At 37.1% G+C, this 12,919-nt stretch overlaps 1 pseudogene; it reads right to left on the bottom strand.

Moving 5' to 3' along the window:
- Positions 1–4,375: 4,375 nt before the first annotated feature.
- Positions 4,376–5,675, bottom strand: LOC109371720 (corepressor interacting with RBPJ 1 pseudogene; annotated as a pseudogene).
- Between the last annotated feature and the right edge of the window lie 7,244 nt (positions 5,676–12,919).

The following is a 12,919-nucleotide window of genomic DNA, read 5'->3' as shown; positions in this document are numbered from 1 at the left end:
GCAATGATGGTGCCAACTTGGGCCAGTGAAGCAATGTCCTCCACAATTAGACTGAAGAACAAAAGGACAGCAACTTGTCTGTTCCCCTTCCCCCAATTCCCCAGCACTGTTCCCATCCACCAATTCCCCAATAAAAATCTTTAAAAAAAGTTTAATGAATCCATGATATTTTTCCAGAGAAAAAATCTACACAAAAATCTAATACAAAAAAAATAATAATAACATGTATTTGTGTAATACTGGAGGATATGGACTTAGTATTTAATTTCTTTAAATTTAGAAATAAATTATAAAATTCTGTAGATACTGGGTGGTGTTTTGATGGTCAATAAGATATAACAAAGTAGCTTCAACTTCTAAAGTAGGAGGGTGATGAAACAAAAATCTCCTAATGTTACTTCTCAGGAACAATGAAGTTTAATCATTGAGGCAAACCCAAAATATGACAAACTATGTTTCCAAAAATCTTGGCATAGATTCAAAGAGACTAGCTACTAAATAAAGTTAGTGTTTAAAGGAAATTGTTATTTAAGTATTTTAGAAAAAGTAACAAGAGTTCTTCATGAGAATTTTTATTTTCTTGGTAATGTATAACTCCATTTTTGTTCTCATAGCAACACCTGTGGTATGCTAATCATTTACGTGCACTCTTTTCTATCACTCACATACTTTTGCATTGACATTGTCCTACAAAATAAACTACATTGTAAGTAAATATTTGCCAATGGCATGAAAACAGGCTACATTCCAATTTTATCCAATGTTAGGTAATTTAAAGTTTGTACATATACCAACAAGCAATCTATAGTTTTCTTTGCAATCTAATCTATAATAACTTTTTTAAAAAATCTTAAAATATCCATGTATTAGCTCTAATTAAAATTATTTTGCTCATTCAAAATTTGCAGGTCAGGCTCTGGAGTTCTTTCCTATTGTGGATAACACAAAGGATACTCAAAATGTAAAATAATTTCATTTGCTTAAAATATTCAGCTGACTTTGATAGTAACCTGAATTTGGTATCAAAGTGAACCCAGGCATCTCTTCAAAGTCACCCCATTGGGGGATAGAGAATAAAGCAACAGGGGTCAAGAGTGGAAGACCTCAGAGGTGGATCTATCCATCAACTTTTTAAATATTTGCAATAATATATCCCCTTTAAAAGTTTAAAGGACAATCGTTCACATTTAAATTAAGACAGATATTGCATCAGCAGTTGGACCATTCCCATTTCCTATTCACTTCCTCTTCTGGCACCTGAAAACTCTCAGTTTCCAAAATAACAGTTCTATCAAACCCCCAATGAGGTATCCAAAAGTGTACTTCCTGATAAATATAGTTCTTTCTTCCTGGGCTCATTTTTTATTATCAAATTTATATGCATATGTACTTCAAACGTCTATTTTCACATGGAAATTGAGAGATTTTACTCCATGTATATTAAAAGCCCATTGTATAATTTTAATATTTATGTGAAAAACTGAGATTATCTTTAGTTCCTAGGCCTATCATCTTAGAACTTTGGTTCTCAATTGTGGGGAGATGGGGTAGTATTTGATATCAGAACTTGGATGGGAGGGGTCAAAAACGATTCTGCTAGCCACAGGTTACCTAACTATCCCTCTTTCTGACATTCTCAGTTAGGAAAGTTACTCTCCTAAGCATAAGCCCAATTTATATGAAAACTTGACAGTTTTCTTAATTGTTTTTGCAGAGGTACAAAGTCTGATAAATAGGCTTAATTCATTATTGGTGGGGTTTTTTTCTTTCCCCATTCCTACCAAACTATACTAATATTATAGAAGAGAGAGACAGTACCCAATTTAACATGACTTCTTCCAAGCACCATTTGGTATTATTGTACATTAAGGCAATTATTACTCTTTCATCTTCTTTCTCTCACTCAAAATCGTTGAAATCTGTTTTCCATATATGTTTCATGTCTCCTCTCTTTGTACCTGGGTTTGTAAAGTTTTTTTTATTTTTATTTCTGTGCTGTCATTTCAAAAGCAATTCATAAAGTGAGAAGATACGGCTGTGTTCAACTTAGCAACTTTAACTGGAGCCCTCAATCATCATTTTTCATGGCTGTATAGCACTTGCCAGTGAGAGAGAATCATGACTGGTCACACCAATTCCAACTTTAGAAACTTTGGGTTATTACCTTATATTCACCATTATAAACAATATCTCATACATACATTCTTATATAATAATTCCCTAAGGAAAATTCTATGGTGGAACTATAGAGTCAGATTGCATGTATTGTTAAAAATGTTGATGTATATACATATATCTTAGTTTTGAGAAAATTCCTATTGGTTACCATTAAGCATGGAAGTGGTTATTGATTTGACAGCATAAGTATTTTCTTTGCAGTTACTCTTTTAGAAACGTCTTTAAACCAGAAATAGATGTTGACTTTTATCAAACATCTGTTCATTTTAAAACTGATAGAATGTGTTTTATTTTCTTTGTACTAGTAACATGAGTAATTATTAAAAAGATTTATTAATGTTACACTATCTTTTAATTACTGGAGAAAATCTCACTTGATTATGAATTATTATTCATTTAAAATAATTTAATTCCTAGCTGCTAGTTTGGAGTTTTTCATACTCATTTGTAAATGTGTTTAGTCAGAAGCTATCTTTTTTTTAAACTCTCTTTTAAAGATTTAGTGCAAGAGTTATATTTGCCTAGTAAAAAGATTGGGAAGTTTTCCTCCAGTACCTAATCTCTAGCTTTATTATCATAAAGAGTATCTATTCTGAATCCACTCATAAAATCCTTGATCAAAACAATTTTCTTAAACTTTTATTTAGAAAATAAAGCCTTTAAACTTTGGGTTCAAAATGTTAGATAAAAATTTATGATCTGTTTGGAATACTTTGAGAAGCGCCATAAGGGGTTCTGTTTGGGAGGCAGCATGACATAATCAAATCTCTTATGTCAGAATTAAACAGCTCCAGCTTTGAGTTCCATCTATACTACTTAATGACAAAAGAATGTCTCTGAGCCAAGTGAAAAATGGAATAATAATAATAATAATAATAATAATAATAATCAAGTAAGACATGTAAAATAGTGGCAGAATAGCATAATAAATAGCATCTTTAATTATATATGCAGTAAAATCCATAAAAACAGTCCCCTCTAAAATAATGCCATAATATTTTAGCACAAGAATAGGATATAAAAATGTAGCAAACATGTTATTACACAATAGAAGCTACCAAGAATGAAATATGAGCTTTTTCTCATCTTAAATGCAAAAAAACAGCTAGTAACCACCAAACACCTGAAATGAAAATGTAGACTTCTTGGCAGGTGAAATATAGATAAGTTTTAAGACCAGGATCCCCAATGGCAGCTTCTGGATCAAGAATCATTAAGGGCCTGGCGAGTGGCGCGTTGGTTAAGAACTGGCTTGGGACACCAGAGGACCCGGGTTCAGATCCCACATGTGAGGGCCAGTGACACTGCCCTCCACAGCTAAGATGCTGAACAACAGCTCAACCTAGAGCTGGATTGCTGTAAGTCGCCTGCGACGGTGTAGGCTACAGCCCCTGCTACAGTGGGTTGCCATGGGCTACCATGTGTAGCCAGCAGCCAGCAGCCAGCGTGAGCAGCCCTCAAGCTGCCGTTAGCGGCCATTCTGTATCTTTCATCAGAATAACCTGGCGGGCTCCTTAAAGCATAATAATTCTGATTCAGCAGGTGAGTGGAGCAAGATAATTTGCATATCTAACAAGTTCCCAGGTAATATGGATGCTGCTAATCCAATGACCACACACACTTGAAGAATTACTACTGTAAAGAAATCAGTCCCTTTGTCAGGGAAGCCATCCACTGAGACAAAGTATCCACAGTAGTCAAGTAGTCAAGGCTTACCATAAATTGCGTCTCTTTTGGTAATCACAAATTCGTAAGATGGATGGATGGGTACTAATTAGTGTCTCTATTTTCCACATGCAGGAACAGCCATGTGATCCCCCCCCCCCCCCAACCAGCTGTACAGCTAATATGACTAAAGAAAGTCTGAGAACTTTGGCCCCTGTCAAGAGAACCTCTCCGGCATCTAAACATTTTTTAAGACTAACTCCATAGTGTACTTCAGTTACCATTTTTAATAGTGAAATCCCTTATAGGCAGAGAGTTCATCCATTTTGTTAACACAAATCCCTGAGGTTTTTGTATAAGTCAAGAAAAATTAAGAAAACTAGAGAGTTTTTTTTTTAATTGTACTGTCATTCTTTTAAAGACGTTTGAGAACAAAGAAAATGTCACAGAGTTATATGGGGTTTTTATCTGGTACAGGGCACAAGAAACATTTATCAACAGAAAATATTTTTACAGCCCCCAAACAGATTACTTACAAATATTTGCAAAGTTCATTCTTATGAGATTCGTGTAGTTTTTGTACTTGATATAGCAGTTTACTGAGATAGAGAATTAAAATAGAGATGTGTTTTTTTATTAGAAAAACAATAGTACATAATATATTCAATAGGAAAGTGGAGATATTTTTATTCCAGGTAATTGTAGCATGCAGCCTCTCTTTAGTCTCTCTACTTCTACTTCGTTCTCTCTGTGTCACTCTAATATGCTTATCTCCTGAATTCTCTCTGTGCATTTTTCCTCTTCTGTGTCTATCTGTGCCATGGCTTCTGGTGTCATTTCTTCTATTTTGCTCGTCACTGAGACTTCGCTGTGGCCGTTTGCTTATTTCCGTTTGCTTGTAACTACTGTGACTTCCGCTCCGGCTTCTCCTGCTCCTCTTATCCCTGCTCCGGCTCCTGCTGTCCCTCTCATTTCTTTCAGGTCCTCTCTTCTCTGGGCTGTAGTCGTGACTTCTGGACTTTTTGACAGAATCAGAATGGCTCCATTTGCTAATCTCCCCAGAACTTTCTTGTTTTAAAAACCTAGGCTTTTCCTTAGCTTTTTCCTTGTTGCTGTGACTGCTAGGAAGTTCTTCACAAAGGTTTCTCTTTTTAGACTTGTCCTTTTCTTCAAAATCACTGTTGCTATTCCTTGAACGTTTGTTTTTCTTTCTTTTTTTCTTTTGTGTTTTTTTTTCTTTGTTGTCACTCTCACTGCTGCTTTCTGAAATCTCGCTAGAGGATGAGGAGGAGGAAGAAGAGCAGGAAGAGGAAGAGGAGGAGGATTTGTTTTTATGTTTTTTGTGTTTACTTCTGCCCTTCTGAAGCTTTTTCTTCTTTCTCTTTCCTTTTTCTTTTTTTTCTTCTCAAGTCGATCTAATTTCCTGTGATGGATCATTTGCCGTCAAGTTCCTCCCCAGTACATTTCGTTTCAGCGCGAACCCACTGTTTCTCATCTCCGCTATTAGCTCCGAGGGGTGCATCGATGGCCCTGAGCCATTAGTGGGAACTGAACTTGCATTGATTCCAGAAAGACCAAACAAAGGACATTCTCGATCTGTGTTGACATGACCCCATTTGTGACATTTAATGCACCTCACATTTCGAACCTGAATACCAAAGGGCTGATCTCTGATATTCATGTCATATTTGGCATATTTTTCTCGTGAGGCTCCTTTCTGCCATTCAAATTTGTATTCAGTCTCTCCTTCTGTTTCTTCTTTCTTTTTTAGCTCCTGGTGGGGCTTCATACATGAAATTAAGGCCATTCTTTACACGTTCATCTCCCATAAGCAATTTTTTTTGATATTAGATTTGGAGGCGGATGAAAGTCCTTCTTGCACATGAAATTGGCGAAGGATTTCCCCATCTTGGAGGCTGAGCTGGACAAGGTAGCCGCTAGCTCTGAGCAATGTAAACAAACTCTCACTAGAGATTTTTAAAAAATAATATCGTAAGCATTTTGAAAGCAGGGACAATATTTCTGAATCACCAGCACCTAGTTGCATGGCATAAAATAGAAATTCAATATTCTTTTAAAAAATAAAAAGGATAAGTCTATATTTGTTTTGAATTATTTATGTTTCCTTTTTTTGTGTGATATCTCCAGTTCTATAATGAAATACTCCAAAGTGAAAACTATTTGGAATGCCAAAGAAACAAATTTAATTCTGGCATGTCATCTGAGGGAAATCCACAACAAACTAAGAAATTTGTATTATTTTTTTTTTTTTAGCTGAGCCATCCTGCCACCTGTTGGCAGCTCACGGCTGCTCAGCTCGGGCTGACTCGAACCGCTGTTGCTCAGAGCTCAAACTCTTGAGCGAAAGAAATTTGTATTTTAATAACTAAAGAAAGATCATTTTTATAAAAACAAAACAAAACTATAAATCTAGCCAGAAATTGATTCCAAGAACAAATGTTTTTAAAGAAACTACCTAACCTTTTTATTGGTTTCATCTCCAATTAATGTGTGCCAAACCAATGCAAAAAAATAATGTTCTTTTAAACTACATTGGTAATCCTCTAAAAGGATTATCAAAAATTCTTAAGTTTTCTTTTTTTTTTTTAAAGATTTTTATTGGGGAATTGGGGGAAGGGGAACAGAAAAGTTGCTGTCGTTTTGTTCTTCAGTCTAGTTGTGGAGGATGTTGCTTCACTGGCCCAAGTTGGCACCATCATTGCGCTCTTCCCAGGTGAGGCAGATCAGTCGCTGGCTTCCTGATGGCGGCTCACAGCGGCTGCTGGCTACACATGGTAGCCAATGGCAACCCACTGCAGCAGGGGCTGCAGCCTACGCCGTCGCCAGCGACTCACAGCATCCCAGCTCCATGTTGAGCTGTTGTTCAGCATTTTAGCTGTAGAGGGCAGTGTCACTGGCCCTCATATGTGGGATCTGAACCTGGGCTCTCTGGCGTCCCAAGCCAGTTCTTAACCAATGCGCCACTTAGCTGGCCCCTTAAGTTTTCTAATAATTGATTTCACAGAACATGTTTCTTCCTAAAATATAAGTGGAATGTTTAGTATCTCTAAGAGCATAATTCAATGCAAAACTTTAAAAAAATACATTTTTATTTCAAACCCCTGCTGTCATAAAATTTTAAAAATGGTCAAGCCTGTCAGAAAAAAACATTCATCTCTAAAGCATCAGCCATCCAAAAAGAACAACAATATAAGCAACAAAGCCATTTTCTAAGGAGTTACCATTATATATAAGCAGAAAATACAATGACTAAAATGCATCAAATGAGTGGAAGGGTCATGTTATAAGTGTGCATCCTGCCAGAACAATGCTCAAGGCACTGCTCACAACTCAACCCTTTCCGGTAGAACTAGTCAACAATACCTTGGATTTATTGGATATGGAGCAGGTTAACAAGAAAAAATAATTAGCCAAGTAATTAAGGTTATTCACAAATAAAGCCCTCTGCCTATGAAGGTTACTTTTCTAAGGATAATTTATTGCAATTCTACTACACATTACAGTATTTATCGTTCATATTTTGCATTAACATAGTCTTTACATTTCCTAAGAGAAAAAGCATGAAACATTTCTCAAATTCATTTGGCTATTATATTGATTTCTTATTGTTTCTGTAACAAATTGCCATAAAATCAGTGGCTTAAAACAGCACAAACTTATTGTTTTACAATTCTAGAGTCCAATATTTGCCAGAAGGGCTGTGTGCTTTCCGGGGGCTCTAGGGGAAAATCCATTTTGTTGCCTTTTCTAGCTTCTGGAAACCACCTGCATTCCTTGGCTTATGGCCCTATCTTCCATCTTCAAAGCCAGCAATGCAGCATCTTCTAATCTTTCTCTCTGTCCCTCTGCTTCCATTGTCACATCTCTGATGCTGATCCTCCTGTCTCTCTCTTATGGGAACCTTTGTGATTATGTTGGTCCTACTCCAATAATCCAGAATAATCTCCCCATCTCTTCATCACATGCACAAAATCCCTTTAGCCATGTAAGGTAACATACTCATAGATTACAGGGATTAGGATGTGGTTATCTTTGGAAGGTCATTATTTACTCAACCACAGCTATGGAGTCCCCCGTTTTAAAAAATTTCATGGAACCACTATTATAGTCTTGTTGAAATAGCATTCTGTAGAACAAAATTTGGGAAATTAGTGTCTTTATAAGAAGATGGACAAGGTCCCAGACTCTAAGCTGTACAGCAAAAACTGTGGAGAAACCATAAAGTGCTGGAGCCTGTGGCTTGTGACCTGCACCAGTTTTGTTAGCTTGAATAGTCAAATGAGGCAGAGAAAGCACCAGGACCTTAATCTGGCATGCCTCTAGATTCTTTAAATGCTATGTTGAATGCTCCTTAAAATGATTAGGGAATTAGGCAAAATCATAATAAAGGAACAAAAGATAAATGTGAGTACTATGACCAGTTGGATTAAGGGAATTTGTATGTTAATGATGATGTGCCCTGATGCACAATAATGAGGGGTAATTAGATAATGGAATTTGCAAAGTTCATAAGGTTATATAAGATTGATGTGAGTTGGGTATCTTATTTCATGCTAAACAGTTACTCACTTGGCTAAGATAAGGCCAAAAAAAAGTTCAAATCTAGTTTCAATTAAAGGGCAATATAGCATAGTGGTTTCCAGCCCTTGCTCTAAGGTCAAGTTGCCATGTACAACAGAATTGTTGTTCTACCACCTTAACTGCCCTTTTCCTCTTTGTACCATAGTTTCCTCATCTGAAAAATAAGGAATATATCCATGATATTTGCAAAGATTAATGGCTAATTTAGGTACATTATGTACATGATATCTATTATTATCACAGTTGCTCTGGTTTCCCAGGAGGAAAGTGAAGGTCACCAATGTCAGGAAAAGATGACCCAGAGCTAAATGTGAGCAAGTCTTCTGACCATATCATCCCTGATAAGAAGTGGGTGAATATCTAGCTATATTATGTCTTCTAGAACTAAGCAATGAAGAAAAAAGTAAATTCTCCCCTGGCCATCTTATTGATTATGTGAAATCATCATACACCTTACATCCATTAATGAATATAAATAATACCTCAAAAAAGGAAATTCTCTTGTCACATTGTTCACAAACATTGGTTTCGGAATCAACTTGGGACATTAGAGAATGCTGGTACCTGGCTCCCACTCCCAGCCATTCTTATTTGCTTGTGCCAGGGTTCATCCACGGCGTCGGTATTTATACAAGCTCCTTTGATAATTCTAATGTGCAGCCATGTTTGGGAACCACCACCCTTGCTGGTTAAAAACTATTAACTAATGGAGAAGAAACATCAAGTTTGCCATGGAGCAATGTGCTTCAGGTCTGCAATTTTATCACTTTTGAATTAATATCAGTGTTTTATCCTTGGAGTTGCTGTACATATAGTGTATTGAATTGCATTAAACTACTGAATATTCAACAGTTTTGACCTATAAAAATGATAATTTCATATGCAGTGATTCTGAGCAGTATTTTTGTAGAATAATACTTGTCCTAAACAACCTAAATGTCCATTCATGGATGAATGGATAAAGAAAATGTGGCATATACATACAATGAAATATTAGTCAATCATAAAAACAAAGGAAATTCTGTCATATGCTACAACATGGATGAACCTTGAAGATATTATGTTAAGTGAAATAAACCAGTCAAGGAAGGATAAACACCTCATGATTCCACTTGTATGAGGTATCTAAAGAAGTAAAACTCATAGAAACAGAAATAGGGTGGTGGTTTCCAGGGACTGGGGAAAGGAGAAATGGAAAGTTGCTATTCAATTAGTATAGAGTTTCAGTTATGCAGGGTGAAAAAGTTCTAGAGACCTACTGTATAACACTGCTTATAGTTAATAATATGTATATGATACTGTACAGTTAAATTTTCTTAAGACAGTAGATCTCATGTCATGGGTTCTTTATGACAATAAATAAAAAGTACTACTTAATAAAAACTAGATTTGCTAGGAAATACAGTGTTCCTTACATTTCTTCCACTTAGAATGTCTTCACTCATAATTCCATCCATAGAAATCTTATTAAATTGTGAAGTCCTAGTTCGATGTTACATTCTCTATCAGTGCCGTATGTGGCAGAATGTCATGAGCCCTGCCAATGGAGATAATATCCCAGGGATATGAAAGTGATAAAAAAAAAAAGAAAAAGAAAAAAGAAAGGACAATGGTTTCCTCTGGAGAATCATTAAAGAGTTTAGTAAAAAACCCATTTGAAAAACTAATAAGTGAGAAACTGTGGGGAACAGAATGCTTGAGAGATTAGGGAGAGAGAAAGTGGGACTAAGAACACTGAGTTCCACAAACTGCATAATGACAATAAGCGAGGACAAGTACAGCGGGAATGAGAGGTGGGAAGCACAGCCCCAAGCAACACTGCAAAGCAGAAGCATCGACTTGATGGCTTTGAGATTAGCTAGAAATAGAATGATATGTATGCATGTTGGGATAGTTTGATAAGAGTACAATATTATTGCAAGCAATTAGATGTTAGAATTAAATTATGCTTACTGCTGTTATATTTATATCCAATTCAAATTGTGTGTAATTAAGTAAACTAGTATAAGAGATTGGCACAAGCTCTCTTCATGGCTTCCTTCTTGGCACTTTATCGAAGGAAACAAGCAGATGGTGAACTAAGGCAATGAGGCACCACTCTCTATTCATGCCTGATCCCTAGAGGTTGCTGGGGAACAAACAACAATAAAAGTGTGAGGCTCCACAGCACACTCAGAGAAAAAAATATCTCACCCAGGAGCAAAGAAGGGCAGTTTCCGTGGACTCCTGTCACCAGGTTTCAGCCCTCCTCCCCATCACCCAAGCCCTCCCTTTCCTGAATTGGAGAAGAGTGACCATGTCTCCAGTGCTCAGTGTTCTAAGCTTTAGGGAATGAGAAAACCAAAATGTCATTACTAACCTCAAGTATAAGTGGTCACCCCTTACTCAAACACCTTTGTACGTTTTTATGATACTCATTGCCAAGTTGCAAATGAGCTTTGATGGAGGCATCCTGGGGTATCAGCACTACCAGCTATAAAGAAAAGGAGAGGGCTGGCCGAGTGGCTCAGTTGGTTAAGAGCTTGCTCAAGAGTGTGAGCTCTGAGCAACAGCAGTTTGAGTCCCAGCCTGAGCTGAGCTGCTGCTGAGTTGCCAACAGGTGGCAGGATGGCTCAGCTAAAAAAAAAAAAGAAAAGAAAAGGAGAAGTAAGAGCATGCCAGGTAAAGGAAAACCAATCCAGCAGCACAGCTGGATCTGAGGAATGGTAAATACATTATAACACATGGTGATAAGGTGGGTAAGAGCAATGTCAGTTCATGCCCATCAAGAGCAGATAACCCAGGAGACTTCAACTGCCACTAGGACAAGACAGAGGTGGGATAGGTGGATATATTCTATGTTAAAGTGGTAGTTTACTATTTCCAGATGATTAGTACACGAAGAGCAGTACCTGTGTGTGTGTGTGTGTGTGTGTGTGTGTGTGTGTGTGTGTGTGTGTGAAGAAGAACCATGTTCCCTGGTAAAAAATGTTTCCTAGAGATGGACTGGGTATTAAACAGGTATTCACCAAGACACAGTGGGAAACAGCAGTACTAGAAAAGGAAATGAAGGCAGAATCTTCACCTGAGGAAGCTGGGACTTGTGCTTTGAGTACATTTGTGTCCCAAGTCATCAGAAGTACACTGAATTCTTGGTCTGAGGCTGCCTCTGTCTTCATACTGCTTTAGCCAAGATAGTATCAACAACTAATAGGTCCTAAACTTTCTAGACTGCTAGAAATAGGAATCAGTAACGAGATAAAAACATTGAAAGCATAGTCAGCCTTATATAATACTTACCTTTGTCCTTAACATATTCCTTATGCTAGACAGTAAACATCTTGAGGGCATGGATAATGCCTTATACTGAACCCAGGAGAAACTCGAGCTAATTATAAATTTGGAAAACAGAAGCACAGAGAACTATAGAAGTTCCTCTATAGTAACAATAGCCAGGGCTTCTTGATGAATCTTTACCTAGTTCTGTTCTGTGGATACATTTTTTCTTGAATTATAATTGGTACATCACTGCCATCTGGCATTCCATGGCTTAGCAAAACACCTCTCCAGAAAGTGAAAAATCAGTGGTAATAAATAGCAGTGTGTGTCCACTGTGAAGCAATAACATAGTTTCCGGGCCCTGATTCACTGTCCTGGGATGGATAAGAAATAAAATATGAGCATTAAAAATTAACACCTATCGTGATGCATAATGTCAAACAGAAGAATGGGTGTGAAGAATGTAGAGTTTACTCAGGGAATGATGGGTATGCCAATTTGGCTGGTGGCTAAGTGATTTGCTTGTCAGATGCATTCAACACTTTTCCCACCCATGTGCTCGTGCAAATCCTTGATGCCTCAAATTCATTCCACCAACATTAAAGTGAAAATTATGTCCCTACATCAGGGTTAGGTCAAATGACATCTCTTACATGAAACTTTCCCTGATCCCCAGATCTCAGTTTCCCCCAGTGGAATCTCATTACCTTTTATGACCCTCCTTATCCATATGTCTAAATGTCAGTGGCACCTAGTCTCAGTGTCTGGGCCTCTTCTTTTTCCATGTTAAGTGATCTCTCATCCAGTTGCAAGAGTTTCAATGTCATCCATAGTTATTGAGTTTCCCACTTTTCTCAATCCTGACTTCTCCCTTGATGTAGTCAACTACCTACTTTACATCTACACTCATATGTATTGGGTTGTCAGAAAAGTCATGATGCATTTTTGCAATGAAAAACATAGAAAATTACATCATGACTTTTCCAACAACGCAATAAATAGAGATCTCAAGTTTTATGTGTGAAAAACAGAATTTTCAATGTTGCCCTCAGAAACTATCCTCTCCAATTTTTCCAAAAAAAAATAGGGAGCTCTTTTTGATTCTTCTCAATCTCACACCACACATTCAATATCCTCTAAGCAAGTCTCATCAGCTCTGTCTTACAAATGCACTGAGAACTGAATAGAGTATTTCTCATCTCTCCACTACCACCTG

Source organism: Hipposideros armiger, unplaced genomic scaffold (genome assembly GCF_001890085.2).
Source record: "Hipposideros armiger isolate ML-2016 unplaced genomic scaffold, ASM189008v1 scaffold_588, whole genome shotgun sequence".
In the NCBI taxonomy this organism is placed as follows: domain Eukaryota; kingdom Metazoa; phylum Chordata; class Mammalia; order Chiroptera; family Hipposideridae; genus Hipposideros; species Hipposideros armiger.
Note: the sequence above shows the minus strand (reverse complement) of the source record. Positions and strands in the feature narration are given on the sequence as shown.